We start from the raw sequence: 16,444 nt of genomic DNA on the forward strand, positions 1-16,444 counted from the left end.
TCACTATGTGGGTACAGTTTTGCACTTCCCTAAATAAAATCACAGGAGACCTAGAGACACAGGCAAAAGGAACAAGATAGATTGATAGATACAGGAAATAAAAAAGAGCTGATTAAAAACTTATCTGATTTTCAGTGTCAGCCACATCTCTAACTTCCCAAAGGAAAAAAAAAAAATCATAGTTTTCATTTTGGACTTTGTTTACAAAGTGCATTTGACATGAGCAAGAATTAAACGCTTATTTAATTTACCTAGTCCCGTTCTCTTTTAAAAGCTTGCTGGTTTTCGGGGAATTAAGAAAAAAGGTAAAATATAAATATATGCATTATGGCTAGTATTTTAAAACCATTAGATTATTTATGGTATGCAATAAGTACTTTTTCAGATCTAAGGTCAATTAATTTACTACGGCAAAATCAATAATCATGCCAAAAAAACTAAAGGTGGTGTTTGGGTTTAACCAAAATACAGAAATCTTTGACCCAAACTTATAAACTTGTTTATCCTAGCTGTAAGTAGGATGGTCAGATATCCTCATTTTCTTGGGACAGTCCAGGTTTACACTTGTTGTCCCAGCATAATTTTCACTCTCAAAAGTGTTCTGCTTTGGTAAATAAGTGCTATGGTCACCCCAACTGTAATATATACAAAGACTGCTATGCTTGAAATCAGATAGACCTGGGTTCCTATCCAGCACCTGCCACTTGCTAGTTACATCTCACCTATAATGTAACTAACTAGAGTACTGAGATAATTTAGAAAAGGCAGTTAAAGAATACAAAACCAGAGGAATCGAATGGAATGGAAAACCAAGCCATTTTTTGGTAACAATGAAAGGGCCATACATTTCCAATATGTGCCTTTATTCCAAAGCTCACCATAGCCAATACAGTATAAGTGTATCAATGACACTCTGGGCACATGTATTTTGTCACCCTCAACAGTTTCAGAGTGCCACAAAAGATGCTGAATAAATGTTTGTATAATATAATGAAAGCAGCTGCCATTTATCAAGCTCTTTTGTATGCTAGGCAGCTGACACAGTAAACCCTCACAAAACCCTTGGTAAGACAAGTATTATTTCCATTTTACAGATGAGGAAACCGAGGATCGGGAAAGGGGGGCTGGATTTGTTGAAACAGCAACTCATCCCCGGTGCAAGAGACCAAGGGCTAAGTGATGGCAGATTTAGGACTAAAGTGAATCCTGTCTGGCTCTAAGCAAACTTCCCACTACAACAAACTCTCTCTATCCAGAGATATCCAGCAAATGCTTATTAAAACACATCAGGATGTTATCAGAAGTAGATTGACAGAGAAAAGTGTACAAAAAAAAAAGTGCACAGTACATATGTGTACATAGATTACGCAGATTATTTGATTTAAATAAACTCCCAACACAATTTCAATTCCTTTTTGGAATCTTTGTAGCTATCCACATCATAGAACTATTCAGATCTGAGAACAGAGTTTTAAGGATTACACCTGCATTCGCAACTGACACCAAATTAACACCAAAGCTCACCTGCAAATCAATTTTGAATTATTCAGTAAGAACAGGTACCCTCTGCAAGGTTTATATATGTATTTATTTGCCTCAAACGGTAAAAAACATGAAAGCATAAGGTACTGTACTCTGATTAGATTCTGCTAATAACTTGTGATCCAAAACTTAAAAAAGAAAAAAAACACACAAATTTTCACATTCAATAAATCAAAGAATCACAGACTGTGAGAACTGGAAGACCATTTAGTGCAAACTTCCACCCCTAATTTTACAAATGAAGACACAAAAGCCCAAAGAAGAAAAGTGATGATCTCCCATGGTTTCCTAACAATCTAATCTGTACTTAAAAAAATAGGGAAAACAACATAAAGAAAACTTTGAGAACTTAATTTCAAAATATTAACTGTTTATTATAAGTTTTTAAAAACTTGATATTGAACTTGTATATTCAGGAAGACATTTTTAAAGGATCCTTTGAGAGTCTAATTTTCAAGAATTTATCTTTGTAATATCCCTGACAGATACTGTGGCTATAAAGCGTGATGCCAGTGTTTATAAAAGGTATAGAACCGCACTACTTTCACACGCCATTACCCTGAAGCTAAGTGACCAACCGCAATGCTGAAAAAGTCTTTACTCAACAGAAAATGTCACTCTAGGAAATACACCCATCTTTCAATAAGGAAGGCTATACTGCTGATGTAAACAAGGTTTCCCTCAGATTCAATGGACCAAGAGGACGTTGATTTGATTTGAAAATAATGAATAAAAATAAAAGTTCCACATTTATCAACCTAAGAGCGTTAAAACAGAGTAACTGATCCTTGACTTTTAAATTCAGGGACCTAGTTGGAAACCCATGTTGACTACTGTGGAATAACTATTATCCATCATTCTTTAACTGAATAATGCAGATTTCTTCATATTGGCTATATTCACAAGACTGTTGTGTCTCTCTGTCTGTCTGTCTGTCTGTCTATCTCTCTCTCTCTCTCTTTCTCTCTCTCTGAGCTAAGAGTCATCTATCTTTAAACTTCTGGAACACTATCTCATTGTTAAATATATCTGAAGAACTTACCCTGATACCTTGGATATTTACCAATTTTAACAGATACTTATTGACCTACTTATTAAGCTAACAATACAAACTAAGCCTCTTTCCTTTTGAGACGTCAGCCTCCAGCTCAAGAGAAACCCAGGGAGATCACAATGGAGATACGTAAGGGAGGCCCTTCAGGGGTAGAAAACCCCCAAGAAATGTTCATTATAATGTCATATTTAGCTACTTGTAATGACCAGTATTCTGATTTACGACTGTTCACAGAGAACAGGAAATAATTCAAACGGGGTCTTAATATTAGCAAACACCCGACTGGACTGATTATATTTGTAGGCTCTATAGCCAAAGAAAATAACATTAGTCAATTGAACTGGCAGTATTCATTAATTTTGTCATATCCACTGTATAATCACAAACCAAAATTAGGGCCACCATGCTGAGAAACACCATGTAAGTCAGTATAGACAAGAAGAATAATAGCTTTTGACATTTTTCAAAAGCAGAAAGTTATTAAAAGAGGTAGGAGAGAAATGTCCTAGGCTCTCTTCGTATTGCCATAGGAACCACAAATCAAAAGGAAAAAAGTGGTCGCTGGCACCTTGTCTTCTGATTGGCTGGCTTGAAGAACTCACAAAAGTTAACTTCGGGCCTGTTTCTAGATGGGATTATTCTGAATATCCTGCGCTGATTCCTTCTCAAAGAGGCAATTCTTTTCAAAGCTATCCGAAGAGGTATTTTATGCTAATCATCTCTCTAATGTCACCCTGATTTAGAAATATGCTTTATTATAGATTTTCTATTAATCCCACAATTTTTTTCTTTAAACCACTTCCCACAGAATCATTACCAGCCTCTTCTAATTCTTACCATCATGCTTGAGATAACCAAATTGAGTGGCTTAAATCCTACTCAACAAAAAACTTATCTGACCTTTTATCTATCTGTAGGTAGAAAAGCGATTAAGACATTCTCTCCATTCTCTCTAGTCCAGGAGCTCACAGGAGGGAATCTGGAGAATGTGCTGTGTAAATGCATGCACGCGCAAACAGACTTAACCCACCCAAAGGAGGAGGATGCCTGAACTAAGCCATAAAGGATGAGTAGGAGGTAGCCAAGGGAAAAAGAGAAAGCCCTTCCAGGCAGAATAAATAGTACAAGAAAGCCAATGAGCAAAGAAATGGCACATCCCATTTATTCAAGGATGCGCAATGAATTTAGCATTCCTCAAGTATGTAAATGGGAGATGAGGAAAGCTGCCAAATTAGGGTCTCCCCTACACCATCCTATTGACCTTGGGACTTCATCCTGCAGGACGACGGCTCTTACACTGTGTGCTAGATAGCTCACCAGTAAACAGCCAATCCTTACCAGATGTGCAGTCCAATACTTTATCAATGTGTACAAGATCATTTTTCTGAAACTCAGCATATATCCCATTTCAACAATCTCTGTCAAAGAGATAGCAGTGGTTCATGCAACACACTGGCATGGCGGGACATGAGGTGCTTTGATGAAATAGGGGTAAAGCTTACCACTAAGCCAACTCAAGCCAGCGTCAAAGAAAGATCCTGTTTACTAGAACATGTGGAGAGCGTTTGCCACATACAAGAATAGAGAGAAAAGAAGTCTGCTCAATAGTAACTCAACGATAAATAGAGGCAGTAAGTAGCACAAAAACCATGTACGTTTTTATAGATATTGTGAAATAGAGTGTCTTGAATCTTTTAATTCCTTCAAGTGAGACATCAAAATCTTTAATATTCAAACCACTGCTAGAGGCAATGATGACACAACTATTAAAATGTCTTAAGCAGAGGAATGACTCTTGGCAGCTGGAGTGAAGCATGTTGAAGAGACATGTGGACGGAAAAGGGCCCCCCGGGTTAAACCTGACACGCTCAGAAGACTGAAAATAACCACATAGGATGGCGTGGACATAAAAATTCCTAACTAAGGTGGGCCATGGCGGGGAAGTCACATCTTTAGCCTGTAGCTTCCTTGACAAAGGTCAATCTCTACCTTAAGTGAGCCTGTCTATTGTCTTTTTGCATTTAGGATAACATGCCCTTGGAATGCCAGTACTCCCTTTTTCCAGACCAGAGCAGGAAACTAGAATCCCTCATTGTTATTCTTGTTACCCGATTACCATCTCTATGTGCTGTAAAAAGTGAACTATTAACTGTCCTGTACCCACCTATGTAAAATAAGTACCTGTCTCTCCAATTTACTTTTATTCAATCCCAGATATTTCCTTGCTTTGCTTTCTCCAACCCCCTTCATCTACCACCAATGGATTTCATGTAACCCTCCTCTCTTTGATTCTACATATAAAATAAACTGCAAACCGCCATTTGTGGAGCATTTTCTCAATCCATTGAGATTTTGCTTCCCGGCAATTGTCGTCAGTTTGGCTCAAATAAACTCTTATAAGCTTTCTCTTAGGCTGGATGTTTTCTCGTGGACGTTAGTGAGAAAGATAAGTCTCTCAGAGAACCTACAATACAGTCTCTTGTTTTTGGTTTACAACCAATGCACATTTCTTTCAGATGGGCTACAAACAGTGCCTGCATTTACCTTTGGAAGCACACGTCTAAAGTCAATTTTCACTAGTCTAGGTTCTTTCTTCCACCATTCCCTACTGACAGGATATCCAACAAAGAGCTCCATGACAATGACATGGGGCTACCAGATATAGGAGTGAAATAAAAGATCCATTTTATGGTAACCATTTGGTGATAACATCCTCTCCACTGGGAATCTCTGTCCAGGAGTGGGGATTTGGTTCAGAAGAATCACCCAGTAGGTGGGCTCAAGCAGACGAGCTCTCTAAACCTAGGTGTGAAAGCTAGGGAATATCCATTCGGTTTCTGTTGGTGGCTGTCCTCACCTCAGAACAAATAAAGCAAGCCTTAAAGTGAATCCAAATTATGGACTATCATGTTGTGCTTGAATTCTCAACACTTGTTTTGCAACAAGCAGTTGTAATGAAAACAGGGCCACAAAGTTTTAAAAGATTCAGAACCTAGGCTTCTGCTGTTAAAATGTTTGATGGCAACCTATAAGAAATAGCAAACTCTCACCAAAATAATTTGTTTTTAAAACCAAGAATCATAATACAATAATCAGGTTGCAAAAAAAAGTTAATTCACAATTTAAAGGCATTTTCCAAAGCCGTTTAAAGAACTGAATACTGGTCCACTCACTTAATGTGTAAACGACTTTCTTTTCCTTATAATGGTTTTTATTATAACAAATTTGACACAAACCATGTACATGTAACTAGAAAAGTTAAAATATTTAAATTCTTAGCAACTGTATTGTAGAATTATATATTTATAGATAGTACACCATAAGAGTATTTTCAAGCTAGAATATATGTTAAAGGAAGAAAGGACATGGGGAGAAGGAGGCAGTGGAAGGGGAGGAAAAAAAGGATAAGAATGAGGAAAACTGAAGTTTGCTATCTGCCAAGTTATAGAGATTCAAAGACAGCAAAACAGTAGTGGAATCAGGACTCAAAGCCACAGCCCAAACTTTCCTTAAACCCCACTATTTAAAACAACAACAACAACTTTTAATGTCCAATCATCCCATCATAAATGATTATCTATGATACTAGAACCCATAAGCTAAGGAAACTCAAATGGATCTTTGCAGTTATCTTTGGTAGAGGATGATGGGTAATTTTTAACAGATTTTTATTCATATGTATTTTCTGATTTTTCTCCTATGAACATCTAGCACTTATGGTAATATTTTAATATTACCTCCTGTAATTTTAAGTGATACTTTATTGTGTTTACTTATAGAAATTGTTACAAGTCATAAATAGTAACTTGACAACTTAAATAAAAACAAATTCTTGTCCCAAAAATTAATTTCGAGTCTATCTTAAACATCTAGGTTTAAAATGTGTTAAAATGCTGGATGCTAGAAAACTATTTTACCTAGTAACCCTCAGAAGCAGCAGTGAAGATCAAAATAACAGCTTATTCCTGAGTAATTCCAGAGGGAAAAATCCCTGTCCACTTCACAACTACCACCCATGATTCAAAAATGTCGCAAGGCTTTCAGAGCTCTTACAGAAGCTGGAGAGGGGAAGGATTTAGATGCATGAGGGGGAAGCGGATTCTCTATTCTAAGCAGCATGACAGAGAACAGGATGTAACAAAATAATCTATTTCCGGCATAGCCACATGGGTCCTCAGTTGTACCAGGACGAGTGAGAGGTTCAGTTGCCAAAAAGGAACAGATTCTCCCAGCAAGCTCCAGGTCAGATCAGTCTGAACCCAGTTCCAATGGGGTTTATCCAAGATCCACAAATCCTGAGACTGGAAAGAATTAAACACCAGTTAAGTACATCTGAGCCTTTGTCAGTTAACATCTGTGGTCCAACCAGGAATGTCGTTCAGGACTAGAGGAGACCACGACACTAGAAGTTTAATCCAGTTTTCAATGAAAATGATAAACGTAAAGAAAATTTACAAAAAAGGATAAACTGGGAGGGGGTGCAAATTGGTATTTTCAGAGTTGCGTCCTAGGTGCCAGACAATGTACAGTTACAGTGAGCTCATTAACTCTCACACCACCTCTGGCCAGACAGGTACCTTCGTTTTACAGAGAAAGAGAGTGAGGACCACAGACATCAAATAAGTCACCAGAGGCCAGAAGCGGCAGACTGGCAGTTCTATCTGATTCCAAATCCCTACACTGTTCCCTGAAGTATACTGCCCATCATTTCATTTTTTCTTTTTTACATTAAACTCCCTAAAGCAGCAATCTCCTCTGATTTATTTTCAAACTTTATATTTGTCATTCATCTATACTGCTGATTGACATGCAACCTCAATATTCAAGACTTGAAAAAAAATGCATTTCATTTGACTCAGCAATTTCATGTATAGGAAATTATACTAAGAAAAAAAAAATAAGTCCAAAAATGTAGCTAAGATGTTCATCGTATATGTCAACGCCATAATAGCAAAGGAAAAAATAACCACCAGTAGGGACTGGTTAAATAAATTACAAATTATGCAGAAGACAAAATATTATGCGTCCACCAAATAAAAATCATGTTCTAGAAGTAGTGTATTTATTGACCCAGACGGAAGTTTACCACATAAGAAAGTGACAATATACTGAAAAAGTTCAAGAAACAGTACGTGAATAAAGGCTACAAATCAGGACTTACATTGTAATCCCATTTTTATTTAATACAATATAAAATACATACAAAGTATACAGAATTAAATATAGGTGTTTTTTTATTTGATTCTTTTGTCTACCATGTTCTTTTTCAGATGCATCTGGTATACAATTGGCAGTATTGTTTCTCAACCCTCGCTCCTCCGGGCCACCTCAAATCAGAGTAACCAGCATTCCCACAGTTACTTGGGGATCTGGTCGTACACCTTGCTTGCCCCTTGATTCTAGGCCATTCTCTCCTTCCATGGCTGTGAAAAGCAGGTGGGGTTAAGACACCACCTAAATTCATTTCAATGTGTGTCTTCCAGGTAGCTAACTGGCGGTCCCAAGGCAGAAAACTCTTAAGTAATGGTGCTCTTATGAGGCTACTTCTAAATATCTGCCAGTCCATGCTGCATGACACCTGAGAGGCCTTCGAAGTGAGAGAACTAAAAGCTCACCTTGTTTTTAGACATCAGCTGAGAACTGAAAGACATCTGCTCTCATCATCTACACCCGAGCACCTGGCTCCCCTGAGCTAGTGCAACTTCCCCTTCCTCACCACTGCAGCACAGGTGCTAGCTGCAGCCCTTCCTCATCCTTTACAAGTTCTCGCAAGCCAAAAAACTTCAATTAGAGAATTTCTGGACGTGTCTGCACAAGATCTGATTGCCCTATAATACACTGAGCCTACTTTCCTGTAAGAGTGTGCAAAGTTTACCATGTTTTTAAAGGCATGAGAATACAGTGAAAACTTGTTTTCTCCTGATGTAATGAACAGTCTCATTTCTTCTAGGAAGAGATGTCACTTCAAGGAAGATGACTTGGGAAATATTATTACATCCACCCTCAATGGGTTTGACTCAAGAATCAGACCACATCATAATCCTATTTTAATTGTATCATTTTAAACTGATTATTCATTAAAAAGAATTCACTGAACATGTCAGTATACTAAATGCTTCCATGGGCCACTCAAGAATTCTTGAAACCCAGTATTCTCGTATTAAAACTTATTAAAGGGAGAAAGATGGCTAAATTCCTAAACAAGTGTAAAATATTTTTAAAGATGCAGTTGCACTGTTTTTTCAAGAGTGCTAAAACCCAACTAGTGGTATTTTAAAAATCACTTTCGAAGCTTCCATCTCCTAGGCTTCCTGTGTCATTATGAACTCTGAATAAGCACCTGTATCATGAAAGCTGGTCCTGCTAAAAAAAACCTTTTGGATTCAAACCTTACACCATTTAAACAAGCCCTCAACTATTTTCTAAACACTGCTCATTTCTCGAATACATATTCATTTTCAGAGACCTAATCAAACCTATCCCTGAGAAACACATATTCTAAGTTCGTAGAGCCTCAACCTTTAAAACTTTACACACACACACACACACACACACACAGTGGGGTGGTTAGAAAACAGTGGCAATCAAAACTTTGCTTCTTTCGTAATAGTATGAAAAGAGAGTTGTCAAAGCTAACAGATAGAAAGGGGCACATATTACCATCCCTTAATTAAATTTATAGTAAACCTTACACTTGCTCTGCTTTCTCATTCAGTCCATTGTTCTCGTATCCTAAGCTGACCTTGTTTTCAAATAGGAAGTTGAGCGCCTCACAATCCATTGGGCTCTAAGAACAAATGAATGTGGCTCTTTCAGCCAGGGGCTCGGGCTGCCGAAGGGGCTCCTGCTGCTTGCTTCGCAGCAAACACTTCTTTGATTCCCCTCACATTGTCTGTTTCCTACAGGCAACTGGGTAAACAAATAGTTTTCTCACTGCTTGAAGCCAGAGATTTCATTAAATTCTGGAGCTGAAAGGGACCTTACAGAGCAATTTGTCCATCTTCTTAAGATGTTTTCCTAGCCCTCTAAACCTCTCACATGGTGCTTGTGGTATGTACCCCCTTGAGAGCATATAGTCTCAACAGTAGATAATTACTGCTGAACACATGTTCCAGTGGAGTCGAGCTATAAGGTGCAGACAACACTCTGGAACTTCTCACACAAAGAACGTATGAAGTCAGGATGTAAAGGCCCAATATAAATTTAAGACACATTGGACTTCTTTGTCAAAAACCCCGTTCAACTCCATTGTTCTAATTTATCAGTAACTTAATTTTACTTTCTCAATAACTAAACTATAAGCAATCAGTCAAGATGTACTCCAAAGCACAGAACCCAGATGTCACCATGAAAATAAGTTTTTCCTTAACGCTGAGAGAATACGGAATTGAGAGGAGGATCAGGAGACAAATCTCGTGGGGACATTTCGTGATGCATTTAAGAGAAAAAACAATCCGTGACCCACATTTCTTTTCATTGATGAGTTAAAAGTACATAGAGAAACAACAGAAACAGCCACCAAAATTGAGATGTGAGTGAGAAAGTTTGAAAGGTGACATTAATCTTACTTTGAAAATAATCAAATGCAAAAACCAAAAAACTGGCCTATAAACCATAGGAAAATTAATAAATTTTCTTGTAAAAATTGTGCTTTATCTTCAAATAAACTGGATGTTTTATTTCCAAAATGACTTACATTTTACAAGCAATTGGTAAGGCAATTCACCAATTTACAATATAATGTGTTCAGGTCCTTATAGTGCTTAGACACAGTAGGAACTCAACAAATATTTGTTAAATTATCAAATAATTCTAATGGAAAGTCCAGAAAGATTACACGTAGAGCAAAACCTTGATTCAGAGGCTAGAGAAAAATATGACGTTATCATTATGAGGGGCTGATTTAATGGTGGACGCTTGTTTTGGGCCATGTGGCCTAATCTCAGTGACTGATTCACAGGGAAGGGCACGTCTTCTAAGCTGAATCGCAGTACTTCAATGTGGAGCCCCAAGAAACGCCTTTCCCCACTGCACCTGAACATGAGAGGATGAAAGCCGTAGCTGCTGGTGCGATCAAGCTACTGCAGGGAAAGTCTGGGCCTGGTACAGGAGGTCTGAGGAAGAAACCGGAATCCACGTCTACCTCTGGAGTTTTCCAATTATAAAGTCCCTTTTTGGAATTAAGCCAGTTTTGAGTGGGGTTTCCTGCCACTTTCAACTGGAAAACCTGTAACCAACCATAAATATTTCGTTCATATAAAACAGATGAAACTCAAAGAAGGTATTTGGCAAGGCCAAGGTCATAAAGATACAGTATTCTGTGGAGGAAATATAAATGATTAAATTTATATTTATTTTCCAATGAAGTCATTTTATTCTACTGATAAACAAAGGTATTCAAAACTAAATGTTCCAAGAATATCCCATTTGTGCTATACCACAGAGACTACAGAAAGAAAAATGTAACAGGCTAAACTAATCAAAACACCAAGACTGAAAAAAGTAAGGACCACAGAAAAAATGAGAGTTCAGATTTTCCAAAGAGCTCAGAAGCCAATACTGAGGAACCTATCCACATCGTTACAGGCACTTCATTCCAAATAAGAAATGAGACTGGTCTTACCAAGTACAAAAACCAAATAAATAAATTAATAACCTCAGAGAAAGGCATATATTTATCATCTAAGGTTACAAAGTCCTGCGAACTGCTGCAGAAACAATACTCTTACAAGCAGAGACTAATCTTTGCCCCTCCTACGTATGACAACTAATCTTATTCTAAGCATTTTTGCATAAGTTTATCTCTGCCCTTATCATATTTTCCTACAGTTATTTTTCCTTTCGTCTCCATTTTCTTACATATTTTGTTTTTATCTCCCTACATCATATGTGTTGCTATAATCATTCACCTTTTTCTTTTTGGAATAAAATAAGGTTTAAGTATACACTAACAACAGCAAAGGTCATTAGATTACGGAACTAAAAAAAAAAAGGAAAAAGTTACAAAAAATACACTATAGAAATAATACTCTAATACTAATAGTCAATGCCATAACATGTGTCATCACTGTCGTTGGCAAAAATGACAGCTACATGTGCGCATTCCTGCAGCCAGGTTACTGTTTCACTATCTACCTACCATTAATAAATCATGCCGTTTTTAACTCAGAATAATGCACATGCCTAGAAATCCTATGTTTCTTCACAAATCACTTACTTGGAAAAGATACAGAATATCGCAAAAATACACAAGCACCAGAAAAGCATGGATTCTGTTTTTATTTTTTGAGACAGATACACATTGAATCTGAATCCAACAAACATCTGGATTTAGCTACCAATTTACACGAAATACAAAGGGAAACAGAATATGTAGACCTAATGAGAATACAGTCAGCAAAATCCAGAATGTGGGACATTATACAGAACAAATGACCAATCCAGTTTCTTCAATAAATACATCGCAAGAAAAAAAGATGGGAGAGGCAATTTTTATAAATTAAGAGATTTAAGAGACTGTTAACTATATGCAATGTGTGAAGCAAGTCTGGCTGCTGAACTGAAAAAAAAATCAACATTAAAAAAATTTATGAGGGGTCGGCCCCGTGGCTCAGGCAGTTAGAGCTCCGTGCTCCTAACTCCGAAGGCTGCAGGTTCGATTCCCACATGGGCCAGTGGGCTCTCAACCACAAGGTTGCCAGTACAATTCCTCGAGTCCCGCAAGGGATGGTGGGCTGTGCCCCCTGCAACTAGCAATGGCAACTGGACCTGGAGCTGAGCTGTGCCCTCCACAACTAAGACTGAAAGGACAACTTGAAGCTGAACTAAGATTGAAAGGACAACTTGACTTGGAAAAAAAAAAAAAAGTCCTGAAAGTACACACTGTTCCCCAATAAAGTCCTGTTCTCCTTCCCCAACAAAATCTTTAAAAAAAAAAAAATGGACAGTGGTGAACTTTATTGGGTCTGCCACAATATTAAAAAAAAAAAATTGTGAGAAAAACAGTAGACAAATTCCAGTAGAGGGCAAGACAATACATCTAACCAGTACTCTTCAAAACTACCAAGGTCATTGAAAGAAAGAAAAGGAGAGGGAGTGGGGGAGGGAGGGAGAGACAGAGAGAGAGAAAAGGGAGAGTCTGAGACACTCAAGAAGAGCCTAAGGACACATGACAACTAAGGGATGGGATATCCTGGAACAAAAAAAAAAGATTAGGTAAAAATTGAGAATGTCTGAATAAACTATGGACTTTAGTTAAAAATAATGCATCAGTTTGGTTCATGAATTTTGACTAATGCACCACACTCATGACAGACATTAATAGTGGTGGAGGGGGAGTTAGTTTAGGGGGACGAGGAATATATGAGAATTCTGTTCAATTTTCTACAAATCTGAAACTACTCTAAAAAATACAGTCTATTAATTTAAAAATTATCTATGAGACAATTAGGCAAATATAAATATGACTTTTTTTTTTTTTTTTTTTTTAAGATTTTATTGGGAAAGGGGAACAGGACTTTACTGGGGAACAGTGTGCACTTCCAGGACTTTTTTTTTTTTTTTCCCAAGTCAAGTTGTTGTCCTTTCAGTCTTAGTTGTGGAGGGCGCAGCTCAGCTCCAGGTCCAGTTGCCGTTGCTAGTTGCAGGGGGTGGAGCCCACCATCCCTTGCGGGAGTCGAGGAATTGAACTGGCAACCCTGTGGTTGAGAGCCCACTGGCCCATGTGGGAATTGAACCAGCAGCCTTCGGAGTTAGGAGCATGGAGCTCTAACTGCCTAAGCCACCGGGCCAGCCCTAAACATGACTATTTGATATTAAGGAGTTATTGTTAATTTTTTAGGTGCAATAATGGAATTGTGTGCATACTGGCCCCCCGTTTAACAATCTTTTGTTTTTTAGTCCTTATCTTTTGATGGATATATACCCAACTATTCATGGATGACAGATGAAGAAAGGTAAGGGGGTAGATTAGAGCAATGTTTCCCAAGGTTTGGTATTCAAGATGATTTTTTGGTGATACATAAAGGCATTTTAATGTTTAATAGCTATATGTTTAATTTAAATACATATTATAAAAAAACATGTAACTAGCACATCAAATGATTCCATAAATTTTAATTAGTTAGTGTAGGTTTCCCTTATGAAAAACTTTATTAAGGCTAAAAACAAACAAAGCCAGGCAGAGGTAGGTGCAGATCCCAGGTCCAGCGCTATGTCACCTTAAGCAGGTGAGCTACTTGAAGGGCTAGAGGTACAACACCTGCTACATCCAAAGCAAGCACCCAATAAACACTAGGCACTCCATCACTGACAAAAGGCAACCTGTAACTCCAACAAAGATATTATATGCCAGTAGAAAAGACTGGAACTTGGAAAATAAGTGGAACCTGGAATAAGGGAGGGAAGGAAGCATGAGGGCTCACAGAGGCAGGCAAGGCTTCCCTCTTCTCATCTCCCCAAACACTGAGAATCTGCTGCTGCCCACCTAGACTGTGGACCCTACAGCTCAGTCCTGAGCCTCTGGTTCTCTGGAGAGTCCCAAGCTGCCACCTAACACTCCTCAAACTAAGGTGACAGCTAGATGTGCAGCCTCTAAAATAATCAGAAGAGTTTCTTTTCTTATTCCAGGTGGGGATAAGAAAGAGCACAAGGCTTTGGAGAGACGGAGGGAGGGAGAATCACTGTGACCTTGAGCAAAAAGGTAATTCCTTCTCCAGTCTCCATTTTCTCATATGCTAAAATGTGGAAAACAAGCCTCGCTTTCAAGGTTACAGAGCAGGTTAAAAGGATAGTAGATTGGGTTGGTACAAAAGTCATTGCGGTTTTTGCAATTATTTTTAACCTTTCAAACCGCAATGACTTTTGCACCCACCTAATATATCTGGCATTTAATAAGTGCTACTACTTCCCTCCCTCCTTACTCTGGCAGGGTAACAGAAGACTCTTAAAAGGAGTTGGAATGCAATGCACAAAATCAGTAAAGAATACCCTTGGATTGAACTGGTTTTGAACCAAAATAAAGGATAGAGTAATTCTGGGATCAGAAAGTTTGGAAATATTGGAACTTTGGAATATTGGAAGTTTGGAAAAATTTAAACACATTATGAAAATGATGATTATCAAGTGAATTTCCAAGAGGAGGAGAGATTATATGCAGCATTTACTAAATTTACTTAACCTAACGAAGCACTATTCACGATCATTGGCACAGACAAAAAAGAAAAAGAAAGAGAGGGAAGGAGTGAGGGAGAAGCAGGGGGAGCGGAGCGGGAATAGGAAAAGGAGGGAGGGAGGAGAAAACAAAAGAAAGATTAGCAGCTGACAACTTCAAAATGACAGTTGAAGTATTAGTGAGATAAGGCTCTCTGGAGAGATTAGAAGTCAATAACAGGTTTTGAAATTTCGCTCTCAGGCAGAGCGGGAGAGAAGGGATGCTTTTTGATCTTCTCAAAGGAGTTTCTGATGCGAAAGCTTAACATTCAGGATCAAGTCGTTTAAAATTAAAAGATGATACTGAGAAACAGAAAACACTAAGAGTTTAAGGAGTGAAGGTATTCGTTTTACAAACACAGACTTCGGATACACGCCGGTAATGCTCATTTGCCCTCCCAAATTTATTCCCTCATTCAACTGGGCAACTGTGTGGCACGCAACAAGCTAGATGCTGGGAATATGCTATGAACTGAATGTGACGTGACAGACATGAACTTCGTCCCTATGGAGATTACTTTCTAATAAAGGAACTGACTGTTCAGTGAGGGATTATGTAATCCACTTATCAATTACAACTAGTTAACCGCTCTGAAGAAAAAGAACGGTGCTGTAAGAACATGACTAGGGCTCTAACCTGCAGGGACGGACACCGAGGGGACCCAGACACTGAGAAATAAATGCTTGAGCTCAGCTCTGAAGGACAAGCAGAGGTTAACCAGGCGAGAAAGGAGGAAAGGGTGAAGACACGCTGAAAACAAATGATAATGTTGTTATGTCAAGACAGAACCTGGTGCACTGGAGAAATGGAGTTGGGGGGGGCGCAGAATCGCTGCGACTGAAGTGCAAAAGCTAGTGTGAAAAAGAGCAAAAACTGACGAGACTCCGGAGGTGTCCATGTTGGGGTTTCTGACTGGTGCCAACTGAAATCATCAAAGGAACATCCAAATGAAAGGCCATGTACATTGGCGCTGGAAACCTGACAAGGGTGCCCCTGGGCTGAAGATAGGGTTCACTGCACATAAACAAAGAGAGGCCGACCTGAAAGTGGCAGGACTTCCAGAACCTCGCCTCCCAGCTCAAAGCCAAAGGCCAGTAGGAGCGAGTGTCCTTGAAGCAGACAGTGAGGCCCAGTGTGACTGGGTCTGAAGGGCTTCATCAAGAGCATGTGGAGACAGGGCCCAGTCACAGCAGGGAGGGAACCTGGCTTAAGCTGCCGTGATCAGTGTGCTGAGTAAAGCAGGCTTCAGCAGCCGACCTCCAATAAAAATGGCCACTCCAGATCACAAAGGGCAGCCCTGCCCCAGCCACCACAAACTCAGAAATTCCGTACCCCGGGGACTTCCTTCCCCCATGCTCCCCAAATGCACCTGGATCTAGAATCAGCAGAGTAGAACCACGACTAGTCTAAATATTTTCCCCTTTTCCCAAAAGAAATACAGATAACCAGAGAGAAATATGTCCAGTGTCATTGGTAATTAAACAATTTTTTAACTTCTTTAAACAAATTGGGGTTTTTAAATTATTAACACCCTAAAATGGCAAAAACATAGAGAAACCAGCACTTTCAGTGAGAGTATAGCAAGTGCCTAAAATCTCTGCCTAAATAAAACACACACGCTCTTAAAAACGTGTACA

At 38.7% G+C, this 16,444-nt stretch overlaps 1 protein-coding gene across 6 annotated transcripts in view; it reads right to left on the reverse strand.

Moving 5' to 3' along the window:
- The window catches only part of FBXW11 (F-box and WD repeat domain containing 11), a 101,791-nt gene that overhangs the window by 64,652 nt on the left and 20,695 nt on the right, over positions 1–16,444 (reverse strand). The window lies entirely within an intron of this gene.

Source organism: Rhinolophus sinicus, linkage group LG10 (genome assembly GCF_036562045.2).
Source record: "Rhinolophus sinicus isolate RSC01 linkage group LG10, ASM3656204v1, whole genome shotgun sequence".
Taxonomy (NCBI): Eukaryota; Metazoa; Chordata; class Mammalia; order Chiroptera; family Rhinolophidae; genus Rhinolophus; species Rhinolophus sinicus.